This window comes from Monodelphis domestica, chromosome 4 (genome assembly GCF_027887165.1).
Source record: "Monodelphis domestica isolate mMonDom1 chromosome 4, mMonDom1.pri, whole genome shotgun sequence".
Lineage (NCBI taxonomy): Eukaryota > Metazoa > Chordata > Mammalia > Didelphimorphia > Didelphidae > Monodelphis > Monodelphis domestica.
This window is the reverse complement of record NC_077230.1, coordinates 376,789,947-376,807,504: the sequence shown is the minus strand read 5'-3', so window position 1 is coordinate 376,807,504 and position 17,558 is coordinate 376,789,947. Positions and strand designations below refer to the sequence as shown.

The window sequence follows — 17,558 nt, the reverse complement described above, 5'->3', positions numbered from 1 at the left end:
TGCTGAAAAATCACTTGAAAAAGTAGAACCCTCATTATTTTTGCTTAAAAAAGAAAGAAAGAAAGAAAAAACAACCCTACAAAGTATAAGCACAGAGGAACATTTTTTAATATCATAGAAAGTATTTAAAACCAAAATGAATAGGAATTCATTTAGAAAATTTCTCAGGAAAGCAAAGATGTCTACTCTTCCCTCTATTATTTGTTAATAGTTCTGAAAATGATAGCAGGAGTAATAAGAAAAAAAGAAATAAATTAAAGACTTAAAGATAGGTAAAAAGAAGATAAAACTATCCCAATTTGCTGTTATGTGATAGTTTATTTAGGAAATCCTAGGGAATTAAAAGATACTAATTGAGATAATATCTTCAGCGAATTGCAACCTACAAAATAAGGCTTTAAAAACCATCAGATTTCTTTGTAGAGAATCCAGGAGTCAATATTAGAAAAGAAAATGCCATTCCACACAACTACAAAATATATACAATATCTAGGGATCAATCTAGCAGAATACACAAAATACTTGTATAGATTCAGTTATAAGGTGTTCCTAATGAAATAAAGAACAACTTAAATAGATGGAATAGTCCGTGCTTATGACTGAGTCATGCCAATCTGATAAAAATGATAATACTGCCAAAAGAGAATTTACAGTTTTAATGATATTCTATTCATATGTTCAAACCCAACTTTACAGAGGTTAAAAAAACAAACAAATAATTTATTTGGAAAAGCAAAAGATATAGAATATTAAGGGAAATGAGAAGATGTAGCAACAAAGGAGGAATAGCATTTCAGGATTTTTAATTATATTATAAAAATAATCATCAAAACCATCTGTTATTGATTTAAAAATAGAGAGATAGATCATTGGAACAGAATAGACAAAAGAGAACCAGAAACAATGAGATTCGATAATCCAGTGTTAAGTAAATGCAAACAACTTAGGAGAGAACTACTCTCTCTTTGATTAAAAAACTGTTGGGAAAATGGGAAACCAGTGTGGCAGAAATTAGACTTAGTTCAACAACGTATATTCAGTTGTACCTTCTAAATAGATATGTGACCTTAATATTAATGATAATACTACAGAAAATTAGAAGAGAAACAGATCATGGGGCAGCTAACTGGCACAGTTGATAGAGCACCAGGAGCTATCCCAAGAGAACCTGGGTTCAAATCTAGCCTCAGATACTTTCAAGTTGTCTGATCCTGGGCAAATAATTTAAACTCATTTCCTAATCCAGGTCTTTTTGTTTTAAGTTGTTCTTAAGACAACATTTGGGTTTAAAAAATAAAACAAAAACCAATCACATATCTCTTACAACTTTGGCTTGGAGGTGAGTTCTTAATCAAATGATGATAAGAGACGATTTTAGATGATAAAATAGGTAACTGATTACATAAAACTGAAAAGCCACAGAAACAAAACCAGTACACCTACATTAAATCTAGTTGCTTTGATAAAAATTTGTTATCTAAGATACATAATATGTATGTGTATAGGTATATGTATAAACCATTCTCAGACAAATAAAGTATGTAAACAAATATTTCTCTAAAGAACTGCAAACTATTAACAGCCACATGAAAGAATTCTCTAAATCACTAATACTGAGAGAAATACAAATCAAAACAATCTTGAGGTTTGATCTCACTTCTTGACAATTGGTATAGATGAGAAAAGATGTTAAGTCAGTATTGGAAGGCTGTCAGAAGATAGGCACACTAGTAGTGCATTGTTGGTAGAGCTATAAATCAGTACAAACATTTTGTAAAACAACCTGGAATCATATAAATAAAGTGCCTAAAACGTCTGTACTTTATGACCCATTGATTTCATTGTTAGGCTTAAATGAGGCCACTGATAAGAAAGTTGCATTGTACAACAGAATATTCATAGTAACTCTTTTCATGAAAATACAGAATTAGAAACAAGGTGGGTATCCATCAATTGGTAAATGGTTAAACAAATGATAGTACATAAATGTTACTCTTATGTAAGAAATGACAAATGTGATGAAGTCAGAGAGAATGGAAAGATCTAGGTGAAGTGATGCAGTCAAGAAAACAACACACAATACAATAATGTAGTTGAAAAGAACAATCCCTCAAAAATAAAAATTAATGTACAAAGCTCTTCATAACCTACCCCACCCTTTCTACCTTTCCAGTCTTACACCTTACTCCCTATATTATATTCTTCTAGTGACACTGTATCTTCATTGATATTTCTTGAACAAGGTCTTCTATTTCTCAGCCCAGTTATTCTCTCTGGCTTTCCTCCATACCTGGAATACGCTCCCTTTACCTTATCTCTACTTACTGGCTTCCTTCAGGTCCAAACTAAAATCCCACCTTCTATAGGAAGCCTTTCTCAGCTTCTCTTAATTTTAGGTCCATTATTTCTCTTTTTTGTATATAGTATTTTTGTACATCTCTGTTTGTTTTTTGTCTCCCCCATGAGGTCGTGAGCTTTTCTCTGGCAGAAACTGTTTTTTGCCTCTTTGTGTCTCTAATTCTTGGCACAGTGCCTGGTACATAGTAGGCACTTAATAAATGTTTATTAATTTATTGGTTGAGTGTTGCAGAATTATAAAAAAGCAATCAAATAAAATAAGCATGACTCAAAATACACTCCCATTCCACCTCTTTGCAGAAGTGACAGATCCCAAACAGTTGTAGATTATACATATGTTTAAACTTTTTCAAGATATTGATCTCTTTTGCTGATTTTTCTTTTTTCTTTTTCTAAAGTACTATTATATATGGTATAGTCTTCTGGGATTAGAAGGGGAGAGGATACTGAAGGAAATGATGATAATATTAAAAAGTCAATAAAAACCCATTTTAAAAATATTTGTACCATCTAAACTCACTAAGGAAAAGTTCACTAAATTGCAAAATAAACTGAACTCTTAATAACACTATTATTGTACAAGATTTTAATATTCCTTTCTCCAAATTAGAAAAATTAACAGAATGATTAACAGAATAAAAAAACTGAACTGAATTGAATCCCCTCAGAGGGACTTAAAGAATTTTTTTAAAAAGGTTTATTTAAGATTTATTTATGCCTTTTTAACAGAATTTTAAATAATTTATGTTTCCTAGCATATCATGTCATTTAAAAAAATAAACCATGCACTGAGACAAATAATACCTACAACCAACTTTAAAATACTAGAACACAGATTATATATACCATAGGACAATAAACACACTATTCTATGTAGGAAGCTTAAGGAAAATACATAGCCCACCTGGAAACTTAATAATGAAGAATATATCATTAAGAACAAATGATTAATAACTATGTGTTAAGATAGTACTAGAATTTCCAAGATGCAGCAAAACAGTCATCAGAGGAAAAATAATATCTTCAAATACAGTAACAGAGTAGAAAAATAGAGGAATAATGAACTGAATATTCCATTTTGAAAATTAGAAAATGAAGAAAGTAAATCCAGTAAGCACAAAGGATGATATTTTTAAAATGAGAACAGAAAATGGCCTTCCCAGAGAATATATGCCAGTTTTGAAAGTTCATATGTAATTTTGCATGATATAATACACATGAAACCCAGATCAAATTGCTTAACAGCTCCGAGAGAGAAAGGAAGGAGGGGAGACAATTTAGATGATATAAATTCAGAAAACTCATGTGGAAAATTGCTGTGGAGTGGACCAGCCTCCCACAGGCGATAGGGTTTTGGAGGTGGGACGATGTCGGCAAAATAATGGATGGGACATAGCTTTCCCATTCAACCCGCAGCACAGTTATCACAGGATAAACTGCTCCACCTTGGCTGAGGCCTGGATTTATTTTATATCCTCATGATCACACATCTACTTGGCACACAGTTTCATGCTCAACATACATGTTTCCATGGAACCTAACAACAGACAGGAAGGCTAGGGAGATAGTCAACGAAACACTGTTGCTAAGTGAAGGATCAGACAGTAGAATCAACCTGACTCAGATATAGGTTAGGGAATTGTAATAGTTAAAATTAGTTTCTCTACTAGAAGTGTTATATTTTTATGAGGTTTATTTAAAGATTAAGAAATAGAGAAAATACAAAATAAGAAAAGCACGTGCCTAGGCCCAAAGAGCCCATTCACAACCACTCACATCTTGCCTGCTAGGTGGAGGGCCGCATCTCCTTGGAAGCGGAAGTAGGAAGAGAGATCAGTAGGTTTTTACAGCCAGATAAATAGAAATTTTGATCTCGCCCAGGTGAAAATCTCAGTGAGATTAGAGGGCATCTCAGGAACTAGAGCAAGGACTTCTGGGGATTGAAGTCCAGGGTTCAAATCTCCATTTTTACAGAATTTAGAGCACAGATTTGCCAGAAGTTTTTAGGCCTAGAAAAGAGGGTCCTATTGTAATGGGGAAATTTAGGCCTCTGTGAGAGGGTTATAATATTGTAATGGCTAAAATGTGGCTACAGGATTTATGTAATATTGAACAATGGCCGCCAAGGAATTTACTTATGAAATTCCTAAAATGAACACTCAAGTCAGAATGGAGTTTATGGAGGTTTAATCACAACGGGAGTAGGGAAAAGGAGAGGGAGAGAAGGAGAGAAGAAAAAAGGGAAAGGGGCTACTCAACCTCTGACCAAGGCAGAGGGAGCTTTAGGCCTAAAGGCCCAGGTGGAAAGAATCAGTCCTTAACTCACGTGACCGATCTGAAGGAAAGCTGTCTGCGGGCGTCCTCTCTCTCCAAGCTCCTAACACCAACTCCCCTCTCGCTCTCTCCACAGGAAGTGAGCGAATTCCAGAGGCTGTTCCCTACCTCACTTCCTGTGTCTCACAAATCCAATGGTTGGCTCTAGCTTGGCTTAGGACAGCCCAGGTGGGCAGTTAGTTATTTCTGATTTGTCATTGACTAGCGCATGCCTATGTAGTGTGGGTGTGCACAATTTTTGGGTGCTAGACCAAGATGGAGACTTTTAAAATTCACAATCCCCCCTGATGATGATTGGGAGACTAGTCTCCCCAATTGATCACTAAACATAAGCATACTACACCCCAAAATTTCTAACTGTAAGTGTATACAAAATTTTTTTACCCACTACGAGGAAAATTATAATAGTTGTAAATATGGGGAAATAGAGGAGAGAGAAAGACAGCAAACCAATGTTTTGCTGGGCGCATTGACAAAAGCCAATTAGGGGGCAGTCCCCTTTGGCATAAGAGTGTACATTCAAAAAATGTTCAATCAACCACACCCCAAGGTTCATTCTGGATCTTCCTGTAGTGAAAAGGTTTAGATATCTTTCTGCAAACAGTTCATTCTCTGGATTCAGTTAGTTAGCAAGCTTCTTCTCTGAAGATTTATCTCGAACAAAATTTAAATCTTGGATTTGATGAAATACAATCCCCCCTGAAGAAAGTGTTGAAAAAAACACTGAGTCCAGCTGAGGATTCAAGTTTTAGTTGTGGGGGTGTGTGAGTTAATTCAAAAGAAAAACAAAACAAGATGAAAATCAAAAATCAAAATCAAAAGAAGAAAAAGGGAAAAAATATAGACCCTTTATATATATATATATTAAAGAAGAATTCAAAATCAGTATCAAAAATCAAAAAATCTATGTATACAAAATTTGAGAAAGCAAGAAAAAAAAATTTTTTTTTTCCACAGGCCCCTGTATTAGGATCCAGTGAAGTAATTTCTAATCCCACAAGTCTGTAGGACAGAATGCAGCATATTTTACTTCCCCATTTGCAGCCAAGGCTACAGGAAGTTGCCATACTATAGGAGAGAAAAAAGAGGACCAGATTTCTATTTTATATCTAGGGAAGTGTTATTCCCTCGTCTGATTTTACCTTCGTTCTCAGGGATGGATGGAGCCAGGATGGTAGCCAACCTTAGGTACTTGTCTGTAGGTATTTTCACGAAGAGTGTGGATACAGGGAAGGCCTACATCTTAACGTCTGTCAAGTGTCGCAACCCCGAGTCTCACACTGGTTCAAGTCCTTAGTATTGGCTTAGAAATGCATTAATCCTTCCTGGATTGGTCTTTGATTTTTAGACCTGTGAGCTCTTTTGCATTATCCAGGTTATCTCTGTGCTCCTTTTTTTTTGATCTCGTTCCTAGAATCAGACACAAACATTAATCATAGTCCCACAACAATTATCAATAAATGGCAGGTTCCCATAGTCTAAAGCTGTTTGGGTGTGTATTAATAATAACAGCAAGTATATATATTTAAACTAATATTGTAGAATAAAATTTTAATATTGATCATATGTACCTTAAGTACATAGAAATGAGAAAAAGGGAAAAAATAAAATAATGTAAAAATAATAATAATAAAATAAGGAAAAGAGAAAAAAGGAAAAAAGGAAAAAAATTAAATTTAGGAATTCAATGTGTCAAAAGCAGAATAAAACAGTTCCACTTGTCAATGTATAGGATACAGTCAATCAGTCTCAACAGAAGATGCTCTCTTTACATGAGAACAGTGAATCCAAGAGTCCTTTTCTCCAACCTTTATAGATGTTGGAGTAGTTAACAATATTTGGAATGGTCCTTCCCATGAAGGTTCAGTTGCTCCAGTACGCTTGAAATTCTTTATATACACGTTGTCTCCTGGGTTCAGGTCGTGAAGTGAGAAGTCTAGTGGTCCAGCTTGTACTGCAGCTCCGGATTCATGTAGCTCACGCAGTTTGTGCTGTAATTCCTGTATATAGGAAGCAATAGTAGTATCTCCCCCTAATAGCGATGTATAAGCCGGGGAGAAAGGCTTAGCCTGTATAGGCGGATGTCCAAAAAGCATCTCAAATGGTGAGATATGTAAGTCTCCTCTAGGCCTACTTCTAAGATAAAATAGGGCCAAAGGGAGAATTTCAGGCCATTTTAAATGGGTCTCAGTGCATAATTTTCCAATCATAGTTTTAAGTTCTTTGTTCATCCTCTCAACTTGGCCTGAACTCTGGGGATGATATGGAACATGGAATTTTGGAGTTATCCCCAAGCAAGAATATATCTGGTTTAGAACAGAGTCAGTAAAATGACTCCCCCTATCGGAATCAATACGTGCTGGTAGGCCAAAGCGAGGAATAATTTCTTTTAAAAGCACCTTAGCAACAAAAGCTGCTGTGGCTCGGGCTGTAGGAAATGCTTCCGGCCATCTGGTCAGTTGGTCTACTATGACCAAACAAAATTTATATTGTCCAGCCTTTGGCATTGTTATAAAATCTTATCTGCAGGTGCTCAAACGGTGTGTAAGCCAGAGGACGTCCACCAAAGGCTTTGCCACGAAAGGCATGTTGGTTATATGCCTGGCAGGTAGGGCAGGATGAACACACTTTAGAGGCTATGGTAGTTATACCAGGGGCTATCCATACTCTCTTAACAGAGTCCACGATGCCCTGGGTACCAAAGTGGCCATTATTATGAACAGATTGGCAAATTTGGTTATAGAAACTTCTAGGGAGCAGGGGTTTTCCTTCAGATGACACCCATACTCCATTAATTTGTTTTGCTTTAAATTTTTGTTTCCATTTTTCCACTTCCTTTTCATTATAGGAGAGTGATAAATTTAAATTATCAGTGGTTGTTAATGTTAAAATTAATCCAGGTCCTTCTATGGCTGCTAGTTTTGCAGCGGCATCTGCTCGGTCATTTCCTCTAGAGACAGGGTCTGAGCCACCTGTATGGGCAGAGCAATGAACTACAGCTAAGGCTTTAGGCAGTTTGAGAGCAGAAAGAACTTCATTAATAATTTCTGCATTAGCTATGGATTTTCCAGCTGAGGTTAAAAATCCTCTTTGGAGCCATAGCATCCCGACTGAGTGACAAATGCCGAAAGCATATCTAGAATCCGTATAAATTGTTGCCTTTTTATCCTTGGCAATTATACAAGCTTGTTTCAGAGCTATGAGTTCTGCTCCTTGAGCGCTAATGTTAGAAGGTAGTGAAGCTGACCATTCAGTGGCAAATTCTGAGACTACGGCAGCTCCAGTGTAACGTATGCCATCCCTCATAAAAGAGGAACCATCGGTAAATAAAATCAGATCTGCATTGTCTAAGGGAGTGTCCAAGAGATTATCTCGAGGCTTTTCTGCCATGGACACTAATGTTTCACAGTTATGTAATGGTTCTCCTGAAGTGGGTAAATCTGGAAGCAAGGTGGCAGGGTTAAGAGTTGAACAGCGTTTCAAGGTAATATTTTCACTATTTAATAAGGTTATTTCATACCTTGTAATTCTCTGATCCGAGAATGCCTGTGTTCTATGTTTTACCAATAATGCTTCAATCTCATGTGGGCACATTATTGTTAATGGACATCCCAGTACTAAATCAACGGTTTTTGTTACTAGTAAGGCTGTAGCAGCTACTCCTCTAAGGCATGGTGGTGCTCCTGCTGCTACTGGGTCTAGTTGGGCAGAATAATAAGCAATTGGACACTGAGAAGGTCCCAAAGTCTGAGTTAAAACACCTGAGGCTACTCCTCTTCTCTCATGTACATACAAGGTGAATGGCTTGTTGTAATTTGGGATGCCTAGAGCAGGGGCAGATAAGATAGCCTTTTTTAGCTCTGATAGAGCTGACAGGTGTTCAGGCTCTAATTTGAGGGGTTCAGGGACTACATCCCTTGTTAGTGCTATAAGAGGTTTAGTAATTTCCCCATAGCAAGGAATCCATTGTCTGCAAAACCCTGTTGCTCCCAGAATTGCTCTTAACTGTTTTTTAGTGGTAGGAGCACTCAATTTTTGAATATTCTCAATTCGCTTGGGAGAAATAGAGTGGGCACCAGCTGTCAGAATGAACCCCAAATATTCTACTTTGGGGAGACACCACTGAACTTTGTCCTTCGAGATCTTATGACCTCTTTTGTGCAATTCTAAAAGAAGGTGTTTGCTATCTTCTTGACATGTTTTTGGATCTGTTGAAGCCAAGAGTAGATCATCTACATATTTGATTAATTTGCTATTTTTAAATGTTATATTGTCTGTGTCTTGGCTCAAAATTTGCTCAAATAAGCTCGGACTTTCGACATAACCCTGTGGCAGCCGACACCAGGTATATTGTGAGCCCTTCCAGGTGAAAGCAAAAATATGTCTGGAGTTTTCATGTATTGGTATGGAAAAGAAAGCTGAACACAAGTCTACTACTGTAAAGTATGTAGCTGTGCTAGGAATAGATGAAATAATAGTATGTATGTTAGAAACTACGGAGTGTCTCTTTATAACGTGATTATTTACTGCCCTTAGATCCTGTATAAATCTATAGATGTGCTTGCCATCGGGCCCTTTTTTTGGTTTTTTAATTGGCAGGATGGGCGTGTTGTATTCAGATTTGCAAGGGATTATTATTCCCTGTTCTATTAATGAGTTAATAACTGGTGTAATACCCTCAATTGCCTCCTTTGAGAGGGGATACTGAGGGATAGAAGGAGGTGGGCTAGACTTAGTTTTTATCTGCACAGGAACAGCAGATTTAAGTAAGCCTACATCAGAAGAAGATGTGGCCCAAAGAGACTCAGGTATATCTTTAGGTATTTCAAAAATGGAAGGCTCTTTTGCGTCCTGGTTTTCCGAGAGAAGTACAGGGAGTAATTTTAAAGATTCCTCTGGTACTTCTAATGATAATGAGCCATCTGGGGAGCAGGTTATTGTGGCTCTGAGTTTGCATAGAAGGTCCCTCCCCAGCAAATTTAAAGGGGAGTCAGGCATCAAAAGGAAGGAGTGTTGTACCTCTAGGGGTCCTACAGACACCATTCTAGGAGGAAGTCTTTTAACTCTTTGGGTTATTCCTGATACTCCCATTACATTCTCTGAGCCAATAGAATAACATTGTAAATCAGGTTTTCTCTTTAATACAGACCAGGAAGCTCCGGTGTCTAATAGACAATCATAATAGGTGTTACCCACCTTTAAGGTAACATGGGGTTCATTAGTATGGGGAGGGCAGTGGATAGGGACAACGGGTAGTAGGACATCAGGGTCCGGGAAATCAAAGGTTGTATCCTCTGATTCCTGTGCCCCAGCCCCCCCTGGACACCATCATTGTGTTTGGGATATTCCTTGGGCACCCCCCTGAAGGGCACCTCTCTGAGGGTCATTAGTACCTCGAGTAGTTTTTGGACGAGCACCATTTCTCATATATTGTTGAGTATTATCATTAAAATTTTCTTCAATTTGAGCATTGTCATTAATTTCCCAATTCCTATTTCTATAATTCTGGTTTCTAAAGTTCTTATTTCTATATTCATTATAGTTATTATTTCTAAAACTATTATTAAATTGTGTATTCCTTCCAAACATCTTAAGAAAGGTTCTACATTCCATCATTTTGTGGCCCTTCTTCTCACAGAAGTGGCAAGTAATGGATTGATAATTGGATTTCTGGAGAGGGGCAATTGTCGTTGGTTCATTATCATGCCCACTTTCTAATTTAGTTATCCTATCTATTAAATATTTCATTTTTTTCTTCATTTCCTCCATGTCATCATTATTTTCTATCTCCTTTTCTTCATTTCCCTTTAAAACATATATAGCCGTTTTTCGCAATTCTTCAAGGTCCATATCTGACCATCTTGGGCATTGTGTTTTGAAATAATTTTTAATTGCTTTGCAAGAATTGTTTACAAAGATTCTTCTAACTTGTCTTATACTACTCTCTTTAGTTAAGTCCCAATCTAAGTATCTGTCCCCAAACTCGATAATTCTGTCCATAAATCTAGAGGGTGTTTCTTCGGCCTTTTGCTTAATTTTTTCCAGTTCTATCCACTTATCTGTATTGTCTGCACATTCCTTCATGGACGTGAGGATGGCCTCTCTACAACGGTATAGTTGTAGATAATCATCAGGATTGTTATAGTCCCATTCGGGATCCTGAGATGGCCAATGTGCTGCATTACGCCCCCTGGTTTTGTTGACATGAGCAATTATTTTATTTTTTTCACGTTCACTTAAAAAGGCCTGTAGTAAGCTCTCAACGTCCTTGTAAGACGGATTATACTGAAAAAATATGTCTCCCATCTTTTTTGTTACTAGAAAAGGATCTTGTTCATATGTGGGGATATTTCGTGTAAATTCATTTATTTCTTGGGGAGTAAATGGTATCCTATGTCTTAAAGTCACCACATCCCCATTTCGTCCTATTTCAGGTACTTCTCTTAGAGGAAACAGGCCTCTAGTTGAATTTTGCACCTGTGGGTCAGTTTGACAAGAACAGGTTTTTCTAGGAGGACAAGATTTCTCTTGCATTGGAATTTGGTTTTCTGTAGGAGAAGGAACATGAGAAGCTGGGATTGCAGGGGAAGGGTTTTGGGGATTAAATTCAGACAAGATTTGCACTGCACGAGAGAAGCAGTCTGTTAACTGGGCTATAGGGAAGGTGCTTTCCATCTCTATTTCAGGGAAGGAAATTTCCTCATTCAAAGGTTCAGAAACAGGTCTGTTTCTGGTAGAGTGGTTGTTTTCCAATTGATCTTGTAAGAGACTTTTTAGATCTTCTAATTGGGCTTGCATTTTATCCTCAATTTTTCTTATTTTTTCATCTCTAAATATAGTATTGAGGATTACAAAAATGACAGTACCTATTAATATAAAAATTTGGAGGTATCCTTCATTCCTCAATGCCCCTACTTCAGCTGCCGTATAATTGTCAAAGAATATAGTAGTCATTTTTATATGTATATTTTGTAATTTCACAAAGCAAGTGGGGAGCAGGGCAAAGCAGCAAACTTTCCACAGGCTTTTTCTTTTTACAGTAGGTGGCTCTGAGTCTACAACCCTATACAGGCTAAGGGCCTATTGTATTGTAAATTCTCCTTCTTTACAAAGTGTATGTGGGTGGGTCCCAGCAATCTTCTTTGGCCCTCAGGCTAAAGCCGCTAGGACCATGTGCTATCTTCCTTGAGCAAAGCCCACTTAAATTTTTAAGACTAGAAAGGCCAGGAAACAGAAAAAAAATGGGTTTTAAGTTAGCTCCCTAGCTGTATTCAGCTGTTTTTTGCGGGCTAGGAGCTCCTAAGAGCTCTTTCTCCTGAGGTTCCTCGTTGCTAATAAGTTGATTAGGTAAGCCTGGCCTGCCTCTCAATCTACTGAGCCACCTCCTTAAAGTAAAAGGAGACGGAAATGAGAGACAAAGAGGAGAAGGAAAAAAAAAATCCTGTTGACCCCAATTTAACTTAAGGGGTAAAGGGAAAAGAGAAAAGGTGTTTTATACTCACCTGTTCTGGCAGCTGTGTCTTTAAGCCAAGGTATTTGGTAACAGGACTGACGGAGCAATAAGTGGGTTGAAAAGGCAAGAAAATTCAGGAAATTTATTGAGGTTCTAGAAACCTTCCAAGCACTAAGGCAGGGCCAAGAGCCAGAGGGGGTAGCCGGGGTGGGATTTCTCCCAGGTGATAGTAAGGAGATCAGAAGACTGATAAGGTTCTTTTTCCCGTAGTGGTTAGCCAAAACTGTAATGGGGAAATTTAGGCCTCTGTGAGAGGGTTATAATATTGTAATGGCTAAAATGTGGCTACAGGATTTATGTAATATTGAACAATGGCCGCCAAGGAATTTACTTATGAAATTCCTAAAATGAACACTCAAGTCAGAATGGAGTTTATGGAGGTTTAATCACAACGGGAGTAGGGAAAAGGAGAGGGAGAGAAGGAGAGAAGAAAAAAGGGAAAGGGGCTACTCAACCTCTGACCAAGGCAGAGGGAGCTTTAGGCCTAAAGGCCCAGGTGGAAAGAATCAGTCCTTAACTCACGTGACCGATCTGAAGGAAAGCTGTCTGCGGGCGTCCTCTCTCTCCAAGCTCCTAACACCAACTCCCCTCTCGCTCTCTCCACAGGAAGTGAGCGAATTCCAGAGGCTGTTCCCTACCTCACTTCCTGTGTCTCACAAATCCAATGGTTGGCTCTAGCTTGGCTTAGGACAGCCCAGGTGGGCAGTTAGTTATTTCTGATTTGTCATTGACTAGCGCATGCCCATGTAGTGTGGGTGTGCACAATTTTTGGGTGCTAGACCAAGATGGAGACTTTTAAAATTCACACTATCTAAGTGGGTATATAAGAATCCTTAGGTTTAATTTTATAAGTAGGCTCTCCTGGTAATATCCTGGGGGGACAGAGTGGGACATCTGTATTAACCCTGCAAGCATGTTGCTCTCATCTATTTTTCCTGGGGCTAAGTAAGAATAATAATCATGGCAATTCCAATAATAAGAAGATGTTCATAATGAAAGTCACTTAGGGGGATTTCAGTGGGTGTTTTCATCCTTCCTGGGGGCTGCTTTGTAGTCCTTGGTTCCCACATGGACCATGTCAAACAGCGTGGTCTTTGATGGCTCCCAGCAGATAATTGTTATTACCTGTAATTGGTAAAATAAAATATCTTTACCAAAAAATAAAAGGAAATTTATATGTCCTGTCCACGCAAATTGGGCAACTATTCCCCCTCCATAAGTATTTAGGTAAATAAAGTAATATATAAAATTGCAAAACATTCAGTGTTCAGTGAGGCATGTCTTTGGTAAGTCATGGTTTTTTGTTTGTTTGTTTGTTTGGTTTGGTTTTGTTTGGTTACAATAATCACTTTATTTCCCTCCCTCCCCTTGTGACAAGGAAATCACTTTAAAAGACTGATATATATTAATTTAAGGTCGCCAAGGAATTCAGCTATGTAATTCCTAAATGAAAACTTAAGGCAGCAGTCAATCTTTTATGGAGTTTAATTACAATAGGAGGAAGTAATTAGAGATAGAGAGAGAGAAAAAAGGGAGAGAAGGGAATAGGGCTTAAATACCCCTTCTGTTTAGGCTGGGCCAAAAGGCCCAAGCCCTTAGATAGCTGGGGCAAAGAAAAGAGATCAGTCCCTATTACTCACGTGACCAAAATGGAGAAACAGTCTCAGAGGCCCCCACTTTCAGCTTCCTTCAGCGCAAGCTTCTCAGAGCACACACCAACCACACCGACCAACTTCTCAACCACCACCCCGAGTCTTCAGACCCCCCTATCCTTAAGGAAACCCTCCAAGTTGCCTCCCCTCAGTTCTCACATCTACCAATCACTCTCCATCAATTTCCCTGTGCCAATGGAGGCTCTAGCTTAACCCAGGACCGCCCAGAGGCTTTGCACATGTCTGTTGAAGGTCATATTTTCAAATAATTAAATCTTTGCTCCTTTGCTACAGCCCTTTCTAAATCCTGTTAACCTGAGTAGGGTAGAGATTGGAATAATTAAATTTTGATCTAGGCTGCAGCCCTTACTCAATCCTGTTAGGACTGAATAGGGTGGAGATTGATTCCAAGTATCTCCATTGTATCAATTTTAAAATCAATCATGACTCAAAGAAATTCCTGTTCTAGGCTTAAGCATAGGTCAAAGTCCTTTCCATTGTTCAGCAAAAGGTTTCTGTCCTAAAGTAATCTTAAGAAGGGAAGATGAGGAAACTCTCATGCCAATGGGATTCACATCCAATAGCCAAGACCCACTATCAATAGGGAATTTTTCAAGTATGTAATTTCCCAGTGGTGAAATTTCCAACATTTATAAGTCTAAGAAATTTTGAGGTTTACATCCTCCACCTACCCTTTCCGAAGCCGATGTGCAATTTCATTGGGTATTACTTGTGTCCTTGATCAGAACCCATTTCCATGTTGTTGTTTACACCAGGATGTTCATTTAGAGTCGACATCCCCAACCATATCCCTTCAACCCATGTATTCAAGCAGTTATTTTTCTTCGGTGTTTTTACTCCCACAGTGTTTCCTCTGAATGTGGGTCATGGTTATTTTCATAGTTTCCATTCTGGTAACAACAAAAAGAAAAACCCTAGCTTCTTTTAGAATTAAATCACTCATCCTTTCTTTTCCCACTTGTGGATTGGCCCATTTCCAAAGCTGCCTCATTCCTGTCTTATATCCATGATCTGATTTACTTCTAGTTTCTGAGATGAAAGTATAAGAGGCTTATTTTTAAGACTCTTCTCTTCCTCTTTCAACCTATTTCTACTCAGTTGCCAAGTCATTTTGATTTTGCCTGGGTACTGTCTCTCATACTTGCCCTTTTTTTTAAACCTATATTAATACCACCTTAGGTAAAGTCTTCTTGACTTGTAATTCTAAAATAAACCCTGACTTCTTTCCCATGTCCATTGTTTTGATTCTCCAATCTATCCTTCACACTGCTGCCAAAATAATCTTCCTGAGGCATAGGACTCACCATATAATTTCATTTCTTAATAGCCCTCAGTGGCTGGCTACTCTGTACTTCTTGCATAAAATAGAAATTCTTTGGTCTAGTATTTAAAGCCTTTTATCATCTAGTTTCAATCAAATGTTTAGCCTGATATTGCATTACTCCCCTTCAAACTAAGCTTGACTAGTAACTGTACCTGAATTCCATATGCCATTTTTTACCTCTGTGCATTCACCTGGCATTCCCTTTATCTATATTGGCCTTCTTTGAGGTATAGCTTAGTTGTTACCTTTTCTGTGAATTTGTTTTTTAAAAATTTCTTGTAGTTGAAAGTATTCTTATTCTGTTCCTTCTCAGATTTTCCCAGAGTACTTTGGATTTCTCCTTTGGGCCTATCACATTCTACATTGTGTTATACCTGCTTTTGGACATGTTGTCTGTAAGGGGGGGAAAGGGGCTTTTATAAAAAGGACCTGAGACCTTTCTGGCCTGGATTATTCAAGAATAGGGTCACCAGGAATTTTATGAAATTCCAAAGAGATTTTATTTACAATTTATTTACAAAATATAGAGAGTGAAGTAGAAAATCAGAGAGAGGATAGGGTAAGATATCTAGTCTAAGCTCTAAGTATTTTGCTCTGACCTTTGGCTCAATCCAGGCAGGGGAGTTGAGTCCTTAGCCAAAGAGGCCTTGGCTTTTGAGCCGAGGACCTGGGGATGCAGGGAGCCTCTCTTAAAAAGATAGGTCTCTCCTGAGGTTAGTCTCTTCAGAAAATCCAGGAAAAGATTCAGCTCTTTTCACTTACCACATGTCAGTCCAAAGGGAGAGATTCAAGGACAGTCTCACTAGGAAAGTCTCATCTCCAGTCAGTAGATTCTTCACCAGCCTCCAACTCGACCTCAGAACTCCGGAACAAACCAAAGTTGAAGTCTCCACAGGAAGTTGTGACTCCCTTTTTTTTTTTAATTTTTAAACATTATTTTATTTGGTCGTTTTCATACATTATTCACTCGAAACGAAGATCATTTGCTTCCCCCCCCCCCCCACCTTTCCCTCTCCCGTAGCCGACGCATGATTCCACTGGTTATCACATGTGTTCTTGACTCGAACCCATTTCCCTGTTGTTGGAATTTGCATTATAGTGTTCATTTAGAGTCTCTCCTCAGTCATATCTCCTCCAACCCTGTAGTCAAGCAGTTGCTTTTCATCGGTGTTTTTACTCCCACAGTTTACCCTCTGCTTGTGGGTAGTATTTTTTTGATCCCTGCAGATTGTTCAGGGACATTGCATTGACACTAATAGAGAAGTTGATCAATTCAATTGTACCACAATGTATCAGTCTCTGTGTACAATGTTTTCCTGGTTCTGCTCCTTTCGCTCTGCATCATTTCCTGGAGGTTGTTCCAGTCTCCATGGAATTCCTCCACTTTATTATTCCTTTTAGCACAATAGTATTCCATCACCAACATATACCACAATTTGTTCAGCCATTCTCCAATTGAAGGGCATCCCCTCATTTTCCAATTTTTGGACCACAAAGAGCGTAGCTATGAATATTTTTGTACAAGTCTTTTTGTCCATTATCTCTTTGGGGTACAGACCCAGCAGTGCTACGGCTGGGTCAAAGGGCAGACATTCTTTTATCGCCCTTTGGGCATAGTTCCAAATTGCCCTCGAGAATGGTTGGATCAATTCACAACTCCACCAGCAATGAATTAATGTCCCCACTTTGCCACATCTCCTCCAGCATTCATTACTTTCCATAGCTGTCATGTTAGCCAATCTGCTAGGTGTGAGGTGATACCTCAGGGTTGTTTTGATTTGCATCTCTCTGATTATAAGAGATGTAGAGTACTTTTTCATGTGCTTATTAATAGTTTTGATTTTTTTGGCTGCGAACTGCCTGTTCATGTCCCTTGCCCATTTGTCAATTGGAGAATGGCTTGATTTTTTGTACAATTGATTTAGTTCTTTATAAATTTGAGTAATTAAACCGTTGTCAGAGGTTTTTATGAAGATTGTTTCCCAATTTGTTGCTACCCTTCTGATTTTGGTTACATTGGTTTTGTTTGTACAAAAACTTTTTAATTTGATGTAATCCAGATTATTTATTTTGCATTTTGTAACTCTTTCTAATTCTTGCTTGGTTTTGAAGTCTTTCCCTTCCCAAAGGTCTGACATGTATACTATTCTGTGTTCGCCTAATTTTCTTATAGTTTCCTTCTTTATGTTCAAGTCATTCACCCATTTTGAATTTATCTTGGTGTAGGGTGTGAGGTGTTGATCTAAGCCTAATCTTTCCCACACTGTCCTCCAATTTTCCCAGCAGTTTTTATGAAATAGTGGATTTTTGTCCCAAAAGCTGGGATCTTTGGGTTTATCATATACTGTCTTGCTGA

General features: G+C 38.1%; 1 protein-coding gene across 25 annotated transcripts in view; it reads left to right on the top strand.

Moving 5' to 3' along the window:
* EPB41 (erythrocyte membrane protein band 4.1) overlaps positions 1-17,558 on the top strand; it is a 216,212-nt gene that overhangs the window by 86,674 nt on the left and 111,980 nt on the right. The window lies entirely within an intron of this gene.